At 33.0% G+C, this 25031-nt stretch overlaps 1 protein-coding gene across 7 annotated transcripts in view; it reads right to left on the bottom strand.

The window, feature by feature from the left end:
* LOC144450723 (uncharacterized) overlaps window positions 1–25031 on the bottom strand; it is a 153719-nt gene that overhangs the window by 118498 nt on the left and 10190 nt on the right. The gene's annotated exons all lie outside the window — the stretch shown is intronic.

Below are 25031 nucleotides of genomic sequence, written 5' to 3'. Positions count from 1 at the left end.
GGACTTTATCATTTTACTTATAGGGGTGAACAGGCTCTGAGAACAAAATGTTGGCACTGAAAAATTATTACTTTTGTATATACATTTACTAAAACTGAACATGTATGATGAAAGAAAAGCATTTATACGGAAAACACAGTTTAAAATGCAACTAAATTTGTACAATCTTACAATTATTAAAGTACACCCCTCATTAGTAAATGGTTGGTTCCTTAGCTGATGGTGATTTACTTTTAATGGATGGGTGCTGTCAATGATCGGAACGGCCAATCACTCTGTCTACCCCCTTTGGCGGTTATATACACAAGATTTCAATTTGATGTACACATTAGCTGCAAGGTACTAATTGTTCAGTTTGAAATTTTTAGTTTTGAATTCCTGCATGTGTGTATTTTGACTTGATTCATTTCATAATACTAATAGGCTCTTGTAATCTATACAGCTTATAAAGTCTGGAACGTGCAACTTGTTTCACCAACACCCCTGGAAACAACTCAGTCGGTAATAGTATGGGGTACTTTGGAAGATCTGATTAACTTTTATTTTTAAAAAATTTACTCAAGTTCTCCAGATGGTTTTTACTCCCCTTGCAAAAGAATTTGTAACTTATCACAAATGTTCCCCTTTTTGTAACCCAGAGACTTGGCTACCTGGTTTGGCAATGTTTCTCACCAAATATTTGGGCCAATAATACTGTCAAGCTAGGTAACCAAGTCATTGAGCTACTCTCATTTTTGTCAGAGTACTTATTTATAAACTTTGCCCCCCCCCCCCCCCCCCCAAAAAAAAAAAAAAAAAAAAAAAAAATTGTGAACATTAATGTTGTAAGCAAAGCCGTACAACATCTACAAATGCTCTACTTCAGTTTGTCTGGTATTCCTTGTCAGGAGTCAATGACACGTGGCAGTCACCTTCTTTCACCAAACAGAATCTTGTGTATAAAGGCCAAGCCTTTATTGTAAATAAAAAAATTTGAAGATACTGGGAATATATTTTGAAGTCACTGTTTAAGTGAAAAATTTGCAACTAACTTGTACTTCAAAGTTTAGAGCCATTCTAGCTAGCCAGAGAATGTTTTTTCCACTGGTGCAGTGAAAAATGATATGGTGTATCTCAGCTTTGTCAAGAGGCCTGTGGTAAACAATGCTATGAATATTGCTCCTATATCAATGTGGATTCAACAAAATTATGGTATATTTTTTGTATAATGGCACAAAATTAAACACCTTGACAACATTAATCACATTGTTTTAACTTAACTGTCACTGTTTACTATACCAACAGTGTGCTAGACAGGGTGTCCTTAGAGTTCAAAGGTTATGGGAGGTCAATGACACTGATTTACATATTAGCAGTTGAGTCATAAGACTGATAAGTAGAAGTGTTTGTCAAGATAGGAAGTAAATAACCACTGTACAGGTCAAAGGTCAATATTTGATAGGGGATAGAAAAACAAACAAGTCAATCACTTTATAATTATCTGTAAACAACTATTTACTCTGAACTAGTGACAGTCTGACCCTGTGAATGATGCTCTCTGTGAATGAGGTGACCATAAGGTTGTGAGGCCATCATACCCACAGAATAATCCTTTCTCAGCTTACAAGTTACAAGGAACTTAAGCTTAATGTTGGGTGTGTGCTGTACAAAAATGTCAATTTTTCAGGAAAAAAAGGGAAAAAGATCTTATTTCTGATACAAACCTTTTCTTATTCATCTAATTCTACGAAAAATGTTAACATGAGCTCTAACAGTGACGGCGGAAATATTAGAAGTTGTAACTTAATACAGGAAAAGCTCACAAATTTCTATGAAAAAAACTTAAAACTATGTTAGTTCGGTAATATCTTTTTAATCTTTCAGTTCCCCATACCTAGTTTTGACTCAGAATCAGTTGACTCATAAAATTAGCAGTAGGCCAAATAAAAATACTAGTGCACTGCATTTCCCATAACCTGATCAACCCTAGTTCACGCTGCTCACCCTGAATATTTTGTGTGCAGAAAGGTTAAACATTTGACAAAATTTACTTCCATTTTCAGGTAGATTTTCTTCCCAAACTATCTTAATTTCCTTACTTTAAAAAACCCAAAACACATTCCAAAGAGAAAACGATGTGTTTTTCAGCCTATAACAACACAGTCTGCATACTGTCTCAAGAAACTTTAACCGAAGAATTGTACAATTTGATGGCGATAACATCTTATTTCACAGATATCAATCATGCTACAAAGTCAGATGGCAATGAATATATAACTCCATGTCAGGAGCTTCTCTATCAGAAACTTTCAATTTTACTAGAAAGGCAATGTCAATTTTTATTCATAGCAAGTGTAGGATTCTCCTTTCTTGGCCATATTTTTCTTCCGCTAAGGACTTACATTGTCTTTTAGCAGGTATCAATGATGCTACAAAGAAAGTCTGGTGACATTAATGAATACAACTCCATGTAAGAAACTTCTCTTTCAATATTACTAAAAAGTCATGAATATTCACAGCATGTGTAGGCTATGTCACTTCCAAGGTTTTATTTATTCTCTCCTAGGATCTTATTTCCACAGATATCACAAATAAATTAAAACTGTGTGCTGCACCAAATTACTTGGATGAATCCTAGCTTTCAATCTGAGTCCTCAGGTCTTTTTCATGGATGTGAAGTAATCCATTGTTTACACATGCGTGGCTTCAAAATATTGTCCCAGACAGGTTGTAAATTATAAAGTGTATCGGCCTGCCTCTCTGTTTAGTGATGGTTCTAACGTTCTGATATAAATGGCTTATTGATATCCAGAGATATCAATCAGGCAACACAGTTAGATCACAATGAAAATAACTTCATGTCAGAGACTTTTCTTTCCGCCTGGAAACTTTCAATTTTACCATAAGGACTAGACACTTCATTTTATTCATAGCACATGCAGCACTATCAAGGCTTTATTTTTCTCTCTGCTAGGATCTTATTTTCACAGATAAGAATAACGCTACAAAGTCATGTCACGTCTTGGTAAATAACACATATTAGTATTGACACTATCGTACATTAACAGACACATGACTGTGAAAATAGTGAAAATGTCTTGTTGTTTTAAACCTAAACAGAGACACCTGTTCAAATACCAAATGGAAATCCTAAGTAACAGGTAATTATTTCACTGCATGGCTTCAAATCTATTTATATCACATTGCCTCTGGTGCATGTATGACTGGTAGAAACCAAAAAAGAGCTAATGGTTGACCATATGGCTTTGTATTTCCATCACGAAATCACTCCATAATCAAAAAACATTTTTTCCATGAAACAAGTGATTTGGACTTCGATCAAAGAATAGGGCTTACAGTTACATTACATGTAATGTGAAAAAACTGACCAGACCATATGGCTTATATTTTCATTCTGCTTATATAGTCTAGTTTGCTATACATGTTACAATCACTATGATCATATCTACTATAGTCAAACTGGTGACTCTAGCACAAGATTCTGTGCTCATCCGACATGATATTTTACGTTGATACAAACATCAAAACAGCTACTAATTGAATATTAACTTAATGAGCAATTGTTTGAATGAAGTAACTCCCCCAAGTAATCAATTACAACTACCTATCACTTTGTGATGGATTACTGCTGATTTGCACTTTTCATCATTGTCCCAGCAGGTGGTTTAGCCAGATTTTCAGTGAAATTTGTCAGTTTGACTATATACTGTATGAATACAGATAGAAGATAGACAGTGATAGTAGAAAATGTACAGCACTACATCCTGAAATCACTCAATATACAATGTATTTCCCCTCAAACAAAGCGACTGGATTTTAAAAAATGAAACAAGATGGCAATATACCAATAAAATATCTGACATGGGCATGGAGAGATAATGCAAAATAACCTTGCAGAGATTCCTTTTTCCTTATCAAAAACAGTAGCGGATGTACAGACACCGAATTATATGGACCATTATCATTTTACTCCAGGCTATTACTATCTGTAGTCTTATCTGATATGCATTGTGAATAGACTATGTTCACTTTATAATCTGAAATCTGTACATGATGTACAGCAAAATTAATGATGAGGGTCACTGAACTCCTTTTAATTTCTCTTTCCTCATAGTTTTATCAAACACGTGGTGGCATCAAAATGATGGAAAAGATAGATTTGAAATTTTTTCTAAAAACTGACTACCATCTGTCCACGTATATCAATGGCGATTACAACTTAGGAAAGTGAAGTGGATATAATGACTGCAGTAGAATCTCACCTTTGTGCCAGATTTGAATGAAATAATCAATGTGCAATGCTGAGTGAGCATGCTCACAAGCAATGGATTGTGGGATTATTTGTGGTTATAGTTTATCTCAAATCTGGAATAATTGGAAGGACTGAACCCCATTCCCCACCCCACCCCACCCCATTCTGAAAAGGATTCCAGAGTAATGTGAAGAATACATGTGTTTGTGGTTACAAACATGACATAGTAGTGCAATTGCTGAACTTTGTTTTCACACTTCTAACCATATTTTCGAAAACTTTCATGACTTCAATGATAACAGGCTCTGTGTTTACTACTGAGATGTTAATATTAAAGTCCATTAAAAATTTACTTCTAATGTGAGATATGGTGCTGGGTTTCTGGTAGTATTTTAATAAGTTGCATCAATTGCAATGATGTGAATATTACACTTTTCATCATGGTTTACATCATATATAAACATGTCAATGTCGTACTTGTTAACGTTCATTTAGGGGAGGGGGAGGGGCCGGTTTTGTCTTAAAAGAAAGAAGTTCATATATAGAACTGCTAGTGCAACATTGTACAATCTATTTGTATATATCTATTTATTGTATCAAACACTTCATATTTTCCCCATTAGTAAATCATGCACATTTTTGACCTGCAGCTGCCAGCTGGTTCCTGGAATAAATTTTCCACATTATTCAATCTAATTCATTGTGGTGTAATATACAAAACATGGTTACTTTTATATTTTTTTTGGTATATTTTTAAGTTTACTGAATTTTCTTGCTTTTTTCTTCATGTTAATGGCATTGCAAGTAGTAATATGACAGGAAACAGACAGACATGACCAATCTAACATAAAAACCAAATGAAGCATGAAAAGATACAGTGATCATATCAACACAAATATCACCCACATCAATGACTCATGAAAGTCCCCAATGAATGAAATGTATGACGCCTTGCTCATTATTATAATATCAGACAGTAAAAACTCAGTCAACCTCTCTCATCTCTATACATTTATGCTAATTGAAGTCCCTAATGAACAAAATGTATTGCCTTGCTTATTAATATCAGACAGTAAGTCAAAACCAAGCCAACCTCTCTGGTCTCTGGATAGTTATGCTAATTGAAGTCCCCAGTGAATGAAATGTATCCCCTTGCTCATTATAGTTCTCCAACAGTAAAAACCAAGTCAACCTCTCTCATTGTTGGATAATTATGCTAATTATGTCATTTATGCTAATATTATGGTAATTTGGTATATCATGCTAATGTTATGCTAATTAGTAAACGGTGAATGAACTCTCATTGACTGGTTTGTTATCTTGTACAAATAACACAGAAGTCATGATAATTCAAAGCCATCAACATTATAAATTTACTATTTTTAATTTTTTTTAAAAAAGCAGAGCAAATAATTCTTAATGTATAAAACTGACTTGAATTTCTCAAAGTTAAATAAGTCCACATCTTGCATGAATGTTGTCATTATAGCTGCAGTCCTAGTCTTGTTACAAATAAGTTGATGGGCTTCTTCTCATTTTGTTTTCATAATTTGGGAATTACCAGTAACAGAAAGGGAGATATGGTATCTGGTAAAACTAATTTACATACATTAATATTATAATGGAAACCCTGAACAAAAAAGAGCAGGGATTATTAATTCAGGTAGATTTTTACCTATTTAAACTTCATGACCACACTTAGGAAAGATGTACACTGTTGATGTTGTATGCATACTAACTATGAGTAAATGATGACCATCATTGATCATGAAGAAAACTTCAACTGGTAACACTCAAGTAAAATGTTTGAATGATTTGTCAAAGCTACAACTGGTAACACTTAAGTAAAATGTTTGAATGATTTGTCAAAGCTACAACTGGTAACACTCAAGTAAATGTTTGTGATTTGTCACAATTATTTGTACCCTCCATATCAATTGTAATGTCTCTTTCAATTGTTTGATCATCGGCCGGTATGCTGTGTCTCTCAATGTAATCAATTTGTAAACAACGCAATGCAAAACAAATACAACTCATAACACTCAAGTAAAACATTGCATGTTTTGTCAAAGCTACAACTCATAACACTCAAGTAAAACATTTGCATGATTTGCCACAATCATTTACAGCATCCATTTCAAGTGTAAAAGTATAGTTTCAATTGCTTTAACCATCAGCCCAGTATGTGGTGTCTCACTGTAATCAATCTGTAAACAATGTTAGCAGTTCATTTAGCAAGTAAATAGTCATTGACTAGAGTGTAAACAATGTTAGCAGTGTAAAGTAAGTAAATAGTCATTGACTAGAGTGTAAACAATGTTAGCAGTGTAAAGTAAGTAAATATTCAATGGCTAGAGTGTAAACAATGTTAGCAGTTCATTTAGCAAGTAAATAGTCACTGACTAGAGTGTAAACAATGTTAGCAGTGTAAAGTAAGTAAATAGTCATTGACTAGAGTGTAAACAATGTTAGCAGTGCAGAGCAAGTAAATAGTCATTAGACTAGAGTGTAAACAATGTTAGCAGTTCAAAACAAGTAAATAGTCATTGACTAGTCTAGAGTGAAAACATAGATGCCATTACAACATTTTCTAGATCTCACTGAAAGCTAAATATAATCACAGTTGGGGCGGCTATCATTCACTGTAATCAGTCTGTTCATTAGCAGAAAACACTTTACAAATTGACTAGATTAAAAAGACCATATACCAGGCTAATAATTATAGTAATTGAAAGAGTACAGTTTCACACTTGATATGAATGCTAAATGAGTTTGACAAGCACAGAAAGTGCTTTATTTCATTGTTAAAGTGGCCATACGGATGAAGATTGGGTATTTATTTTGGTTTTTAATTCATAAAGCAATTTTATCATAGCTTCCTACTTGAAAAATCAATGTCAAACAATGTGTATTTTTAAAAATATTCATTGTATGTACAATAAAAATCTTTTTACAATTTTTAAAATAGTTTTTTGCAATGTAGGAAGTTTAATACAAACAAGGACTTTGTCTATGTTGCTTCACATTGATTTTTCAAGTAGGAGGAAGCCATGACAAAATGTTTAACTCTAAATTAAAAATCCAAAATAAATACCCAATCCTCATCCATATAACCACTTTAATGGTTGTATTTTGAAAGCATGTTATAAGCAATGTGTGTTTATTAACCAAGTATTTCAATTTAAGTGTGTTTTGGACAACTAAATTTATTGGAGTCAGTAATGTCATATGTATGAGTGTATGACCACTATAAATCATCACATATTCTAAAGATAACTCTGTTATCATGGTTATAAATAAATAGATTACCCTTATCTATGGACTTCTTGGTTTTCAGTGTAACACCACCAACAAAAAATAGTGCATGGCAGTAAATTGAACGTGCATTTTATTTGGCTAAATATGTTAAAATATTATGCAACTACACATAACTTTTATCTGTAGTCATATGTTTTCTTATAGAAACTATGTGGGTGATGTCCCATTTACATATTATGTAGTTATGACCTCACCCTGTTGCTTGTGTTCAGTGCAGTGTTGGTATTTTATGTTACAATGTGTTTATTTTGTGGTATATTCTTTGGTATATTCTTGGTGTTGTTAGTGAAGGTGTTCTGTACAAAGTAAGGTGATGACATTAGGTTTATTTCAAGAAATTTACTTTCAATTGGTATTCCTTTTAAAGGCAGGGGATTTAATCCCAGGTTTTCACATTAGCATTATGTTATCAGTGAAGCTATAAGGATTACATAGGATTATTCTTTTGTTCTTCCCAAACATTTTTCTATTGCTGCCCCAGAAAACTGTTTAATTGTAATATGAACCTTCATTAAAGGCCAGGGATTCAATCCCAGGTTCTTCCATTATGTATCTTATCAGAAGAGCCATGAAGATTACATTGGATTATACCATGCATGAGCCATTTAGAGCAAAAAATATGGAATATATACTCTGGTCATTCTATGTCATGACAATGTGTATCTATGTCACTTGTTCTGCTGTGTTCGACTTGTAGTGACAAAGCCCCCTAGGTCACTTGTATTTTCCTTGGCTGAATGAAGAAATATTTTGGGGAATAATATCTATTATTCTTTTATAGGACACTGGTATAGCTCTGCTAGACGACTGTTCCAAATTTTAATCTTAAACAGAAATCCAACATAGGCAGAGAGACTCCCTGCCAGTACAGTGTGATTGTTATTCATTGCATTTGACACAAAACAATAAGTCATTGTTATGGACAACACATCATTCAAAAAAGACCACTCATTGAATTCTATCAACGGAAAGATATGGTACATATGATGGATATTAGATGGATATGACTGTAACTTACAAATTCACAAATGGCACAGACTGACTCATGGGTTAAAATACATGCAAATATATATCACATGTTTTATTACACTATGTAATATTATATTCATACTAACACATGAGGCCCTTGCTGTGAAATTTTTTTGGATCAAACTATTAGCATTTTAATTTTTTTGAAAGTGAATCCAATATTCGTCAATGAAAATTTATTCATCGAATGACAAAGTGCAAACGGTTTGCCATTTCACTAACTTTTGAGTGTTTTTTTTTTCTCCTAAGCTCCTCCCCTTCTTGCAAGCTAGAGCACTTATTTCTGCTTGAAGCAATGAAATATACACCTTGGCTGGTACATTTCAGACAGTGCCATGAACAGGTCTGTGGTTTACGACGTTGATCTCACCCATGTTGTCGATCATAAAAGAATAAATGTGTATGAACTCTGAGTTCATAGTATCAATAAATAAATCAATCAATCAATGAATCTTTATTGGATGACAAGATGCCATAGCAAGCATGGTAAAGCATACAAAAATAACATACATAAATAAAGTATCAATAAATCTATACTCACAGAGTCAAAACAAAGTCGGAAGTGAATTGCAAACTTTCACTGGTGTACACCCCTGACAATGGTGAGGAGATGTCAGTGAGAATTAGGGATTCACTCCAAAAGACCATTTTGTCTGTGAGTAGACATTTTTATTTAATACTATAAACCCAAAGTCCATGAACACTCATTCTTGTAATTAGCATTTAACTGCATATTATGCGACACCACACAGTATTTAATTTTCAAGGTACCCATTACCTAATGTACCAGAAATAAAAACAGCTGTATGCTAATGTATCCCATAATTCTACATAATTAGCATTTTACAATTGTTTCACAGGATATGAGAAATCAGTGAACATTACTATAGCAAATATTCAAATTGAAAAATGTAATACTTTACAATTTACTTAACAGTTAGCTGTATCATTCATATTTGTAAATATCATAAATTGATTTTTAATATTTTAATATTCTCTTAAATATTTACCGTATGTACAAAGTATTCAAATTATCATTTTTTTATCTTTTAATTTTAATTTTTATGTAAAATAGAAAAACATATTCTGTATAATATAATTACTCAGTGAGATCTTTTACATATTTTACTGTAGATCAAAATAAATTATTTCAAGTATTGTCCAAATCTCTATCTTTTTAAATAAAATAAATAAAATAAATAAATAAATTCTGTTTTATGCATAAATTTCTTTGTAATCTCACAAACATTCTACTGTAGATCTATAAAATAAACTATTTCAAATATTGTTCAGATTCTATTTCTGTCTTTTTAAATTTACTTTTTCTGAAAAATAAAATAAAATGAAATAAAATGAAATAAAATGAAATAAAATATAATAATACATTTGATTTCCCAGTGATCTCTTACACATTCTACTGTGGACCTAAATAATGTATAAAATTTCTAGCAGTTTTTAAATAAAGTCTCTTACGTTGTAAATTTTGAGTAAATGAAAAGAATAAATAAAGTAAATTGAAATATATCGCTGTTATTTCTCAGTGACGGCTTACTAACTATAGATCTAAATTTGACTATGATGTAAACTTTGATATGAAATATTTTTACATTTAATCACCATGGTAATTCTTGTCTGGTTAGATCACATATTGCAAGGATTCATTTCTGCTAAGTTCTTACAGTATATAGGAGACAAGTCTAGTACGACCACGACCACACCCAAATCATCATTATATTTTAGTCACTCTTTTTTGAATGAATTTCATAAAATTTGCTTTGACCTTCAGACCTCTGCATTACAATGACCACATGGTACCCTTTCACATGTTACACAGCTAATTGGCCCTGTTTACAAATTATAACAATACACTAATTTGCATAACAATACTAGTGACATCTCTCAGTATCTGATGATCATATACGACTTATATTTTTATGGGGTTGGGGGATAACAACACAATCAGCTTAAAATTGGTTCTTTGAGTGGATGCTTGGATAGGTTTGTTGTAACAGGACGTATTATCTAAACACACCTTAAAGTATGCATTACATGGCTTCAGATTGACACAGGTGTTTCCTGGCACGGTGAACGTAACAATACTAGAACAGGGTGTATATATGTCGACACAGCTTTCACTGTTTTTAAAACAAGTCTTTTTTAGAATGCACATCATGACTGAATAATTTGAGAACACTCACCGTCGTCGTCATCGTCATGCAGCATGTTGAGTTGATGATAATAGCCAGCAAGTGTTATAGATATCTCTCTACAGTAGCAACACACTACATGTACATACTACTACTAGCTATGACCTGCATATGTATTACTCATATCAAAATGCGTAGACTTCAATGATTTGGACTTGACTATTTTCGCAGCAGGAATTGAAGGTCAAATACTGAGGGACTAACTTTCACAGGTACCCAGAATTCATTGCTGGATATATAGCTATCCATTTTTGAATATTTTAAAGACAACAACATGCCATGTAGTACACATTCACTAGAATGATTTGTAAGAAGTGAAATATCCTGTAGTTATTATGGATTCAAGGCTGTTCTGTTGTTCAATATAGGAAATGAAATGTTACGGTTAAAGCAAGGATTCTTATCAGTTCTGTTGCATACAGCGGATGCAGGATATCCAAACATTCCATAGTTATCTTGGATTTCAAGGTGTCCTATTCAACCCTTAATATCTACTGAAGTATTTACAGTACGAGAGATTCTAAATTTGATTCTAAATTTAAGAAGTAATTTGAATTTATTTGTGTATTAAATGTGACCTAAATAATTTATGTTTTAAAATCATTGAATAAAATTTTATACAAAAATGAACTAAAGATCTACAAAGTGACTAAGTGATCGGATAGAGTTAGTACCATGGGTGTAAAATTGTTAACTAGTAATGGAAAATGATTTGGATCTTTAAACTTATAACGATGACAAATCTATGGGATGTTTCATAAGTCATGATGGTCAAATGGTTAGAGTGACTGGCTTGGAATCTGTGGTTTGAGCCCTGTCGCTACTGTCTGTTTCTGAATGGTAGAAGTTCTTGGGCAAGCTTTGAACCACAGCTGTGTCTCAGTCAACCCAGCTGTACAATTGGGGACCTGGTAGGATTGAAGTTGCAATGTTAATGCTTTAATCCTATCTGCTTACATAGGCTACAATGGATTGTATGCTCCCCAGGGAGCTGAGGAATTATAAATGGCTGTTGTGCCACTATAGATCTGTGCCTGGGGTGATAATTATAAAGCGCTTTCAGCCTAGAGTGGGAAAGCACCTATAGAAACCAACGTTATTATATTATTTTATCTTTATCATTTAAGTTTGTGAGATAAAAACATCGAATGCAACAGGTTGTTCAAAATATAAAATCATATTCTATCATCTACAGACTATATCATAGGTCATGTCATTCTCAGCCCAGATACTCAGCAGGCTTATCTTTCTTGAAGTGGTACCTGATAGGTTGGTACAACACATCATCTTACAATCACGTTATCACCTATAGATAATGGTTGCTCCCAATCTAGATTTCAGCATTACTCAGACTACCTGCCTCAAGGGTATCTACAAGGCTACATACATCAGCATAACTTATGTCAGTGTTAAACGTAGTAAAGAAAGCCGGAGTGATTGTCACACTTGACTGACTATACATCATACATGTATAGAAATGTCCCATTGCATCACATACAGTCAAGTAACTTTACACTTGGTAAACAGACTGATTGTAAGAATTAAATGGATGACACAAATACATCTGAATCTCCCATACAGCAAATACTTCAAAAGACATTAAGGGCTTCACAAGGATTAAATTTCGTGCGCTAGAAATAAAATCGCGCATTTAGGGAAAAATTTCTTATTTATTTTCTACCTGTTGGTTTACTGGATTCTCACAAATCAGAGCCTACATTTCCACAGACAAGCCGCAATGAGGCCTATGGTCTTATGACGATGGCCTTTTCAAAACTGTCAATGTTCAAAGTCAACTCTTGAGGGTGCTCTTCTTTGATTTTTGTTTCATATATAGTAGCTGGCTTCAGAAGAACTTGAAGTATAAACTCTACACGGTATACTATATGTTTAAGTCCTTTTTGTCATTTGTAGGGAATTTGCCATTGTACTATGCATACTTTTATTTTTAAATTCTATTCTATGTTTTTATCCGTGTGAACTGTCGTTTGAATTTGTTCGTATGAAATCAATAAAGTGTGCCTGTTCTGATTTATGGAGTGATGGGTTGACTGTTCAAAACTTTACAGCAAACAAGAACTAACAAATAACTACATGATATAAGTACATGTATTTCAATCACATCAAATTCATCACATCTTTGTAATCTATAGTCTGTAAGGTACGCCGTGATGCAATCTGATTAAAATCCGATGTAGATGTTGGCTAATCGTTCATTGCTATTTACCTTCGTTATTTTGCCTGAATTGACCTTCTTGGTACATGTTTACATTTTTTAGCCTGATCGTAGAGGAGGGGATGGGGCACACTTACACATTGGCTAACCCCTCAGCCCGGTGAGGGTGGAACGACACGTCGTATCTCATAGTCTATGTAATCTATTGTATTGAGTTTTTGGTCTCCATATCAGGTAATTTGTTATGAAAAAACTTACATGCATTGCATAGGGGTGGTCGTATTAATTTCTGTTTCTTATAACCTGGTTGACCTTACATTTCTTGAATCTGACCCATAAAAAAAAACTTAAGTGAAAATAGCGCCCTCTATGACTGGATCAGAACAAACGTCACTAGGGTTTAGTCTTTAATTTGAGGGACTATCTTGTCTTTATGTCAATGACATGCATGACTGCATTGATTAACACCAAACTATCCCTAATATTTGGCAGTCTTTCATAAAACAAAACAAATGAAGGTCAAAGAAATACGGTATCTGGACAATGTAAAATTAACTGTATTTTAATGATGTGGTTATGACTGTCATGTTTGCACTGCTTCACTGCTGTTTATTCCTCATGACAAAAGAACTTGCAATGTTTCCTTTCAAATATAAACTTGGATAAAATGTAACAATGTATAGCATTAACTGTGTTTTAATTACAATTGTGAATTTTGCACCCAGTGAGGCATGTGGTCTTCCTCATAACAAAAGAACTTTGAATATTTTCTTTCAAACATAAAACTTGGACAAAAATTTATAATGCAATATATATAAAACGAACTGTGTTTTAATGAAGCGGTTATGATTGTGAATCTGAAATCCAGTGAGGCATGTGGTCCATTCCTCACAATAAAGGAACTTTAAATATTTTTTTTTTCAAATGTAAAGTTGCTATTAAATGTGTCATCATCAAGGATTCATGATGTTTGCACCATATGAAGTATAACTGGTTCACTTCTCACTACACTACAAAAGAACTTGGAACATTTTATTCCAAAAAATAAACTTGGCTAAAATCTATCATTTAATATAATAATACAATTAACTGCGTTTTAATGATGTAGTTACAATGGTGATGTTTGCACCAAGTGGTCCATTTCTCACTACAAAAGAACTTGGTACATTTTCTTTAGAAAAAAACAAACAAAAAAACTTGGCTAAAATTTATCATTTAATTTATAAAATTAACTGCATTTTAATGATGTAGTTACAATTGTGATGTTTACACCAAGTGGTCCATTTCTGACTACAAAAGAACTCACAACATTTCCTGTCATAAACTTGGCTAAAACTCGTCATTAAATTTAAACTATAAAACTATCTGTGTTTTAATGATATGGTTACACCTGTGAAGTTTGCACTCAGTAAATCATGTGGTATACTTCTCACATTGAAAGAAACATTTTCCTTCAAAAGCAAAATTTGGCAAAAATTTGTCATTCACGATTGTGAATTTTGAGCTCAGAGAGACATGTGGTCCATTCTTCATAACGAAGGAACTTTAAATAATTTTTTGAAAAAACTTTAAGTTGGCTAAAATGTATCCCTTGCTGCAAAGACTTCATGAAGTTTGCACCAGGTGAAGCATGTGGTTCAATTATCACAACAAAAGAACTTGAAAAATTTTCTAAATAAACTTGGCTTAAATTCGTCATTCAGTTCAAAGTATAAACAATATTTTAGTTTTAATGACATGGTTTACACCACTGAAGTTTGCACCCAATGAACCATGATTAGTTCACTTCTTACAACAAAAGAACTTAGACTATTTATTTTACAGACAGGTAAACTTGACTAAAATTTGTCATTCAATTTGAATGCTTCAAGCACTGTTACACACGACTTTGAATGCACAGCTGAATTTTTGCATTGAATTATGTTCAGTCATCTGTGAAAAATTGAAGCCTGTGTTTATCCATCGGTACTCCCTTTGAGAACAAGATCCTTTGAAAAGTAAAAGGAAATTTGTCACTGATACTATTAATTTACTTGATACTATGATAGAAATTAACTTACCATTTATTTTGTGGACCACCTACCAAAATCTCACAAACTGACAACGACTATTATTATTACATATGTTTATCTAAAACGGCAAAAAAAAATCATAAAAATAAAAAAAAATTCATAAAAATCATACATTGCGATCACATAATTTTGTGTGTAGTGAACGATTGCATCATCATTTGCATATTATTTGCATACCATTTGCATATCATTATGCAGGTATGCAATAGTGTTTTCAGTACTATACTGCAATCAAAATACAATTGGTATACGCACACCATGTCATAATAAACCTTTCCAATAGCTATAAACTGGAATCATATTTTCATTTTTGACATATATTATATACATTGTAATTGTAGTACACTTGTTTGATGTTAAAGGGAAACACCAGTCCATGAAATAAAGGTATTTTCATAAACTTGGTTCTGGAGAGTCATTTCATGATTTCACATCACATAATATTCTCCTAAAAGGTTACTTCCTTTGAACATATAAATAGTCATGAATATTCAGCGTGCATCTAATGAATAATCAGGTCTGCTAAGACCCATAATGCAATGGTGTATTAGTGGAAAGAAGAAGAGAGGTGGAAAAGCATATTTGAATTTGGTGTTTCTCGGCAACTGAGCAAAAATTATATGATGAGAAAACATGAAATGACTCTCCATAACCCAAAGCTTATGAAAATATCTTTATTTCCTAGGGTAGTGCCCCTCTTTAATTTTAATCATGCAATATTTACATCAGGATATATCTTGCACCCTTTAGATACTGTTCAGTGCAGCTGCAAGATTTTACATGGTACTACACCAACAAAGCAAATACCATGATGAGCCTGTCAGTATGATATAACAGAGTATTTTACAAGAATGTAGGAATTCCTTAGTTTTTAATAATGTGGTTTGTACCTTTAGGCAATGACAAATCTATCAAGTCTATGTGATGATGATAATGCAGCTGACAATATTTCATATTTCCACTTCACTTAAACTTAAATTTGGGTCTAAATTGACATTTAATGTTATTATACTATCAGCACTTTTAAGAGTTAGCTATTTGTTATGACAAATTAGTTTATAAAAATGTCTAAATATACCGTGGGGTAACCACTCAAAGGCTTTACAAATCAAATTTTGTACAGCTTTCCATCTTTCAATATTGGTAAAAAGATCACAGGTATATAAATGGGGTGATAAAATGATATGCAGTAATATGTAACTGTTTTACTATTTCATAATACTGAGGCACAGTACCGTCAACAAATTCCATATTTTTTGTATGAACATTAAAGCATACAATCTGATTACTGGGCCAGCTGTAAAATTTTTCAAAATAAAGATCTGTAAATATGATACCCCTTCAAACACAAAGTGCTGAAATCAAATCAATCATCAGTATTAACAAAGTTTCATTCCTATTTCCTTATATGGTAATATTTTGAATATTCATGATTACTTCCTTATATGGTAAAGTATGAATATTCATAGTTTTAAAAGCTTGGCAGTACAAAGTGTTGTGATTGGCACTATACATTTGCATTTTTGTTTAAAACAACATTGCACTATAATTTAAAAGAGGAGGGAGTGGGAAGAGGGGTGGGGTGGGGGTGGATAGTACTTACTAACTTTTGTAACTTTCTCACTGTCGTGGATTCAGAAACAGTAAAATTACCAAGTGAAATTCAGAATTGGGGAGTCATATCTGTTCAGAGGAGACTTGTGTATTTAATTACAAACATGCATTGGCCGACCTGCCAATCACATTCTGTCTATGATACATAGGTCAGAGTGTTTACACCATACATCTAGAGTAAAGTTCTCTTGAGAATGAGATCATTAATTTTAAATTGTTTTTTTAACAACTTTCATATAAATAACAACGACCTGATATGTTTTACAAGCATTTTACTAAGGTTATACAACCTGGCAAAGAAGTTTAAAAATCTTGTAAAATTTGAATTTTTTTATACAATCATCATGTGAAGAACAAAACTAAAATGAAAATAAGTACTTTGAAAACACTAAAATTATGTAACTTATGAATAACCTAAGATTCTCATTTCTCACACATACTAGTTGACAAACTTTTATCAAGACATTCAGACTGACAAGACATGTCAGCTGGTGACTGTTTATTTAGACAACTTGATCTGACTTACTTGTATTACTACAATATTGTATTACAACAACTGTAAATAGAGTTACCACAGTCAGTGTATCTATCAATCTATCTCTAAAACATGCCCAGATGATGAAGCTCAGAAAGCTGTCAGCTCTTCACATATTTGTTAATAGCTTCCACACCATTGGTCAAGGTCATACCATCAATCAGATGGAGATCTTCAATTTCCTTCCTTCTCCACTTTAAGTTTAATATCTCACATACCTTGGGCATGACAAAGACTCCAATCAATATGTTCTCACATCTAACAATTGACAGATTTCCTAGATGAGTTTTGTACGTATTAAAAGGCCAAATAAAATGATCCATCTGGTTCACAGAAAATGCAATTTAGAAACTATATATATAGGAAGGACAGTGACATTGGAAACGAGTATGATGGTTTCAATCCTTACAGTCCGTTGCATTAGTATAAAGGTCCATATAGTAGTTTAGTGCTATCTGTGCATAATCTCAAGATTTCGACTCAATACCATATATAACAACTAGACTATGGTCCATAGCATGACAGAACCCCATGACACGTGAGTGTGAATGCAAGTGCAAGTGTGGCATACTCAGGGTACTTGCACAAGTGCTTGCAGTATTCTCTGTAGCAGTACTTTTCACACAAGTGTAGAAAACACTGCAAAACATGAGTGCAAATACCCCTAAGGATGTGCGCGCACACCAGTGCAAGGAATCTGGTACATATGTAATAATAGGTGGATTGTATTGCGTTGTGTTTGTTTCCAATCTCCAGCCTAAAGTAATATATTTTACTGTCATAGTGATTCTTGGAAACAAGAACAATATAATCTTCATATAACTGTATATATATATATCTATAGGAAGGATTCAATGTTGACACTGTTTTCTAACTCACAGAATCAGAAATATTTTTTGAGATATGTCATAAATTTAGCTGATGTGATCTCTTTTGCAATGTCAGGGGTTACTCCAACTTACGTGAAAAGGCAATAACTTTACTTTCGACCAGAAATCAACTTACAATTTTTTGTTTGTTTATTTGTGTATTCAAAGCTTTTTTACTCAGAGAGGAGACGATATTATATTTGTTATTGTGTTCCAACAACATTACTGTATTATTTATATTCCTTTTTGTTGAATGATGGGCGGTGGCTCTATTCCTATAAAATAAATTAAATGATAAATTACTCCAACTTACTTCATGTATCCCTATACAGAGACCCATTGTAATACACTGCTGATGTTACTAATGACACAACACACCAATGACATTCCTGATGAGATGTCCATAATATTACTGATGAGATGTCGGCAGAATTTTGTGATTTATTCTCACTACATTTCTGACTGTGAGTAGTAATAGTTTATGTTCACTGGAAAATTATTAGTTCTGTTCTGATACAAATTGAATGACATTTTTTTTTACCAACAACACTAATGTATTGTTCTTTCACTGTCCAAAATCAGGTGAAAGTTCACTATTTTAAACTGCTATCCACTTTATGGCAACTCTACCTCACACAAGCACCCTACTTTTCATTTCAGTCAGTAGAAAAATTTGCCCTGGTTTGTAAGAATTGCAGAAGTTAAGACTAATCTACAAAACTACTGTAAAAAGATTTTAATTCTGTTGTCAATTTGGAGGTAAACACATTTCTAAATATCTGTGAACAAGTTCATAAGGTTGGAACTTCAATAAATGAGACTGAGTAGTGTTCTTGATACAAAAACGACATTCTTGCAAACCAGAGTTATTATTTCTACCACTACACTTTGAAATAATTCCCAGTAGGGACCAGCTTGTTAAGAACCGTGCCGTAAAACGGTCGTGGTTTGTGACGTTAAAAAATAATTGAAGTTACTTTTGTACATGTCTATGCTTCGGCATTGTGACTGTCAATGCCTTCCTCAGGTTGCCGATACATAAACATGAAAAAAATAACTTGGTTGTGAATCAAAGAACGTTATCTAACTATTGTATTCGTCTAGTTTCCTATATATGCGTTACGATCACTACGATTATCTCCCGGAATTTTTTCCACCCAGGATAGTGATCATAGAGAATTTCAACAGGTATTAAAGGAACTAGACTTCTATTGTATCTACATGTTGAAATAATTTCAGTCACTAGCGTTGTTTTTATAATAGTAATTTAAGTCAATTTCACCAATCAGCATTGCATCTGCATTATAATTACATACTATCCAATATACAGCTGTCAATTTCTGAAAACGTTTCACTGAATTCTAGATAATGGTTAGATTCCAGTCCTTCTATCACATCATCTATCTATGGCAGATCAGTACTGACGGACTGTGGTTAGATCTAGATTAAGGACAAGAGAAAACCTTAGCCTGATGGACAGAATAGAATATAATGATACAGGAATGCTAGCAGTCACATCTGACTATTTATGGACATCGATGTAGTACATCCAACCAAGCTATCAAAATCAAATACCTTATGTACAGAGTCAATGGCAGGGCAACATTGACAAATTGGAATTTGCTCATTACCAAAACATCTCTACAATTCTTCGAACTTATCCCATCCCTTAGTTTGTGTTTAAAGCCAGGGATAGTAATCTTCCTAGATGAGATCACTCCCAGAAAGACAAACAAACCACAATGTACAGATGAAAGAAGACTGAGATATAGATAAAGGAATCAAGCCGTATTCTTACATCAGAATATCTCAATCACATTGGTATGATCAAACACTATCATTATCCCACATATTTACATTTGTTGATAAACAAATTCATCATTGTTTACATGTGGTCATCAAGTCAATATACACATCACCATGAATGATCAATAAAGAAATAATCCAGTTAATAGAACAGCATGAGCTCTTTCCAGTAAAGGTTCGGACAGCAGGCAAGAATAAACGAATGGCAAATAGTTACTAATAGGAAAAAAAATAACACTCACATACCAATATGTCAAATTTACATAATATCTATTTTACAATCATTGCTTCTGCTAACATTTCAAAGTCCTGGTAACCATGGTAACAGATCTGGTAAACATAGCATAATAATGTTTCTTACAAATTCAATCATACATTTTAACATTTTAAGCATTATTACAGTACAAAATTAAACACCAAGCTATAATCCCTATCCTACAGACTCTGGGATCATAGTTATAATTTTACAATTATTTAAACTTCTAACTGTGTGAAAGGGTTTGTAATTTTGAAATTTGGAAGCAAATTTTTCACTAGTGTCTTGCTGATTATAGTGAAAAAGAAATTTGGATTTGTGTAATTTTTTGATGAGTAGAATATATAGTTTGCTATCTATGTGTGTATTTTTGTTTTGCCTTCGAGGTATACTGTACTTATAATAATGATTGCCATCTAGTCAAAGTGAAGTACATGAGTACATCCCTCATATACATGGATGAAAAAAAGGTTGAAAAAAAAGTGAAAAATGACTTGACAATAAATACTGTAACAAGGTTATGATTAAAGTATTACTACAATCTGTGTGTCTTTTGTTGCCTTATATAGAAATCATAATGACAGCCATGATGTTATTGAAGTGGTGAAAGTACATTTAGAAATAATTGGTATGGGGTGAACATACTATACAATGACAGACTGACATCAATTAGATACACTATTACATTTCAATCATAACCCACCTACTTTGGTTGTCATGTTATTTACAAAACTATAATATTCTACAACATCTGTCGGTTTTTTGATATTTTATTCTACTATGTATTACTCATACATGATCTGAGGCTTTGTACTTTCATTAATGCAATTATACTTTTCAATATGCAAATTATATTCTACTACACACAAATATGCTAATTTGCATTAATTTATGCAAATAACAATGATCTAGTGAAAATGCTGAATAGTGAAACTATAGTCAGGAATTTATGTGATTTTTGTACTCACTATATAGCAGGTAAAAAATAGTAGGATTTTTACCATTACATTGTGAAACTTGACTGAAATTCAAGCCGCTGTAGTACTCGGGGGAACATGGGGAACTTTACTATATGATTTGAAAAGAATGTCTTGAAATAGCTTGCCGAGTTGTGAAACTTGTCAGAAATTCAAGTCATTTTTGTACTCAATTACAGCAGGTGAAAAACATTGGGAATTTTTCTGTCATGTTCAAATTTGAAAAGAACGTTTTGGAGAAGCTCGCCAAGTTGTGAAACTTGTCAGAAATCCAAGCCGCTAAAGTTGTCAATTACAGCACTGCAGGTGAAAAACATTGGGGAATTTTACTGTTATGTTTAAATTTGAAAAGACTGTCTTGGAGAAGCTCACTGAGTTGCGAAACTTGTCAGAAATTCAAGCCGCTATAGTAGACAATTACAGCACATGAAAAACATTAGGAATTTTACTGTTATGCTAAATTTGAAAAGAGCATATGTCTTGAAACAGCTCGCCAAGTTGCAAAACTAGTCAGAAATCCAAGCTGTGTTTGTTCTCAATTTATATCACTGATAAAAAACACAGTCTGTTACCTAAACAATGCATTTACACTTAAATTCTAATCAAATTTCTTCAAAAAGTTCACTGAGTTGTGATACTAGTTGAAATTCAAGCCGTTTATATACTCAAACACTGCAGATAAAAAGACCCGGAAAATTTCTTGAATGAGAAAATTGATAGCAGGGTGACTATGAAAGTTCATTTGATATATTTGTTCTTTCTTTTTAATCATTTTCAAGTTGGTAAAAGAAAACCAGTCCAATATTGAGTAGTTATACAGACACACATTTTATAATATTGACATAGGTTTATGGTCATACTTCATACAAAACTCAAGTCAGAAATTCTAATATTGACATATCAAATTCTTGCCATCCTTTGTTCTGCCTCATTTATACTACTTCATTCTATTTGCATTCAAGTTATGTCCGTCAAGAAATGAAACAGAAAAATACATTAAGATGAGAAAAGTAAGTGGATGCGACTCTTAAATGGGGTATAACCTGAATTTGTAGGTTTTTAGGTGTAATTTTAGCGACATAGTACTTGTAGCGTTCTACTTACTGTCAAAGCATATCAAATCATCTCCAAATGAAAGTTCATCTGTGCTGGTAATACAATGTATTACATTACAAAGCTTTGTTCTGAATAATGGGTCAAATTCTGTTGACAACGACTGAATTAAGATGCAGTCAAAAACTTCAGGTATTAACAATTTTCAAGTTTGTGTTTGGAACAAAAGTAACATAATACACCTTTGGTTTTAATTGACTGAACTCAATTCTGGTTTTCAGGTATAACAATGAATCAATTTTGATGAAACCCTTGTTACGCTGTCAACTGTTCTAACAATGTCAGAAGACGATGTTATTGAAGGCATGCAATGACATTGAAACTCAGTTTACCACCCCTTTAAATGATTTTATCAAAGTCATGCAGTGACATTGAAACTCAGTTTACAACCCATTTCATGTTAGAGTCCACTGGCTCTGTTTGATACAACCACACAGAAACCAATAAGAATTAAAGTACACATGCTACACATTAAGATAGCAAGAATATCAATCAATAAATGAGTGTCTTGTAAGATTTTGTCTAATAAAATGATCTAACATGTCACCATACAGACACCAAAACATTGGTGCCAGCATGTCTGTGTCTAGTTGCAGTATGTTAAGATGTTGTGATATTGCTACCTTTAACGTGTAGCATATGCAGTTCCTTATTAGTTTCTGCATGGTTGTATCAAACAGAGCCACTGAACACTAACATGAAATGGGCAGTATGTCACTTTCTCTCATCTATATGAAAAAAATGACACCCAATGTAATAAAAAACATTTGGTATTACAAAATCTCAAAATAATGGAGAATTAAGTTATCATTTCCACCTATTTCATTTTCACCTTATTTTATGGAAAGTTGGATGAAAAAATAAACTTTACCTACACTGATCCAAAATAACCCTAAATCTCATATATATTCAACTGAACTCTAAAATGTTGATGGTACTATTTTTGTTCATATATTATACTTAGACCCAGAGAATGTGGATGACCTTTGACCTGTAGATAATAATTCAATGGTAACCAGCAGTATGTTTGTTTCTATCATCACAACTCCAGTAAGTTAATTATTACACCATATGTGTAAGATATAACTTTCTAACAGGAAATAGATTATATATTTTTAGTTAGCCATATCAACAAAATGTCAACTTGATTGATTAGAATATGATGGCAGAAGAAACTATAAATTTGTTCTGTTGACAATATTTCACTTCCCGTTCCGCTTCTCTGAGACTTTAATTATGTGGGGTACGTTTTTTACATTAGTTTGACAATGTTGAATAGGATGGAGATATGTAGCAAGATTCTAGGTGTTATTTCAACAAATTGTTACTATGGCAATGATATTTTGAATATTTCATTATTTTCGTACTTTCTATTAAAACATGCCTACATTCTGACATGTAGAAGTGTTTATAAAGATAGCTTTTCATTTCTTGTTGTAACTTAAGGAAATCCTTTACTATAAACTTAATACTGTAATTGTTTCCTAATTAGATACTTGCCATATAAACATGTTAAACAGGAGATCTAACTCATAGACTTGGCTTCTGGCTTGACAATGTCATCCACCAGAAGTTGTAGAACAAGTCAATCTAGTATGTCATACCAGATAGCCAAGTCTCTTACATACACAATGACATTTTGCAAGTCAGATTTTGTATCACAGTTACATATTTCAGTGCATTTGGTAAAGGGTAGTATTTTTAGTAGCTAAAACTACCATTTACTTTTCAAGGCTTTTTGGTGTAGCATTCAGAAATATTGCTAGTCTAGCTGCTAGAGCATCAGGCTTACTTTTGATATTACAAGTGACCAAACTCATAGTACAAACTCATGGTACATGGCAAGGTGTACTCCAAGGGCATTAACACCCAGGAGGTTGTCTGCCCCAAGTACTCGGCGAAGGTGCACACCAAGGGCCCAGGCTTTCTGCCCCAAGTACTGAAATCACATCCTTCGGCCTTTGTTTGGCAACCTTCAGAGCACCATCGTCGTCGCAAACCACGGCCTGTTGTACGGCAACGTTCTTAACAAGACTCCCACAGGAAATGTAGTGGTAAAAATAATAACTCTTGTTTGTTTGCGAGAATGCAGAGCACAGACCTAAGGTCTTATTACAAGATAGTGATAGCTAGCACATATTCAGCATATTAGGTATACCTTCCATGATTAATGTCTAACTTTTAAAATCTTAGCAAAAACACAGCTGAAGTTAGGCAACTTTCAGGAAAATGATAATCTATGAGATAGTACATTTGAAGATAATTAAGTCCCAGAAACATTGTTGCAAATTTGCAAACTAGAAACATAGTACTTTCACAAATTATTATGCTTTAGTGATGTTTGCAGCAACATCATAGCAAGTAACATTGTTGCAAATTTACAAAGTAGAAATGTCTACTATTGCAAATCACGAACCTGAGATGTTTCCACAAAGATATATCTAGCCTAGGTACTATCTGTGGAAACATTGTTGCCAGAAACATTGTTGTCCATTTATAAAATTGAAATGTTCAAATTTTTCGAAACCATTCTTACATATTATAAAAGTTAGTCACTGATTTCTTACACTTATTATTGGTTACTTTAAACTTAACTTGGAAAGCAACACAAACAAGATACCAAGATGACAAGAATACCAGGTGGCAGAAAATACCGATGATTGGTTTTTTAAAGAGAATTGATAGTATGTAGCAGGGTCACCCACAAGGGTAAGGGTCAACTCCAAGGTCAAGGCAGTAGAGCAGATGGGAAAATATGTTCAATAGTTTGGATCTGATCCAGAAAGGGCCGTTCAAGATCTATAACA

This window comes from Glandiceps talaboti, chromosome 20, assembly GCF_964340395.1.
Source record: "Glandiceps talaboti chromosome 20, keGlaTala1.1, whole genome shotgun sequence".
Classification (NCBI taxonomy): domain Eukaryota; kingdom Metazoa; phylum Hemichordata; class Enteropneusta; family Spengelidae; genus Glandiceps; species Glandiceps talaboti.
Note: the sequence above shows the minus strand (reverse complement) of the source record. Positions and strands in the feature narration are given on the sequence as shown.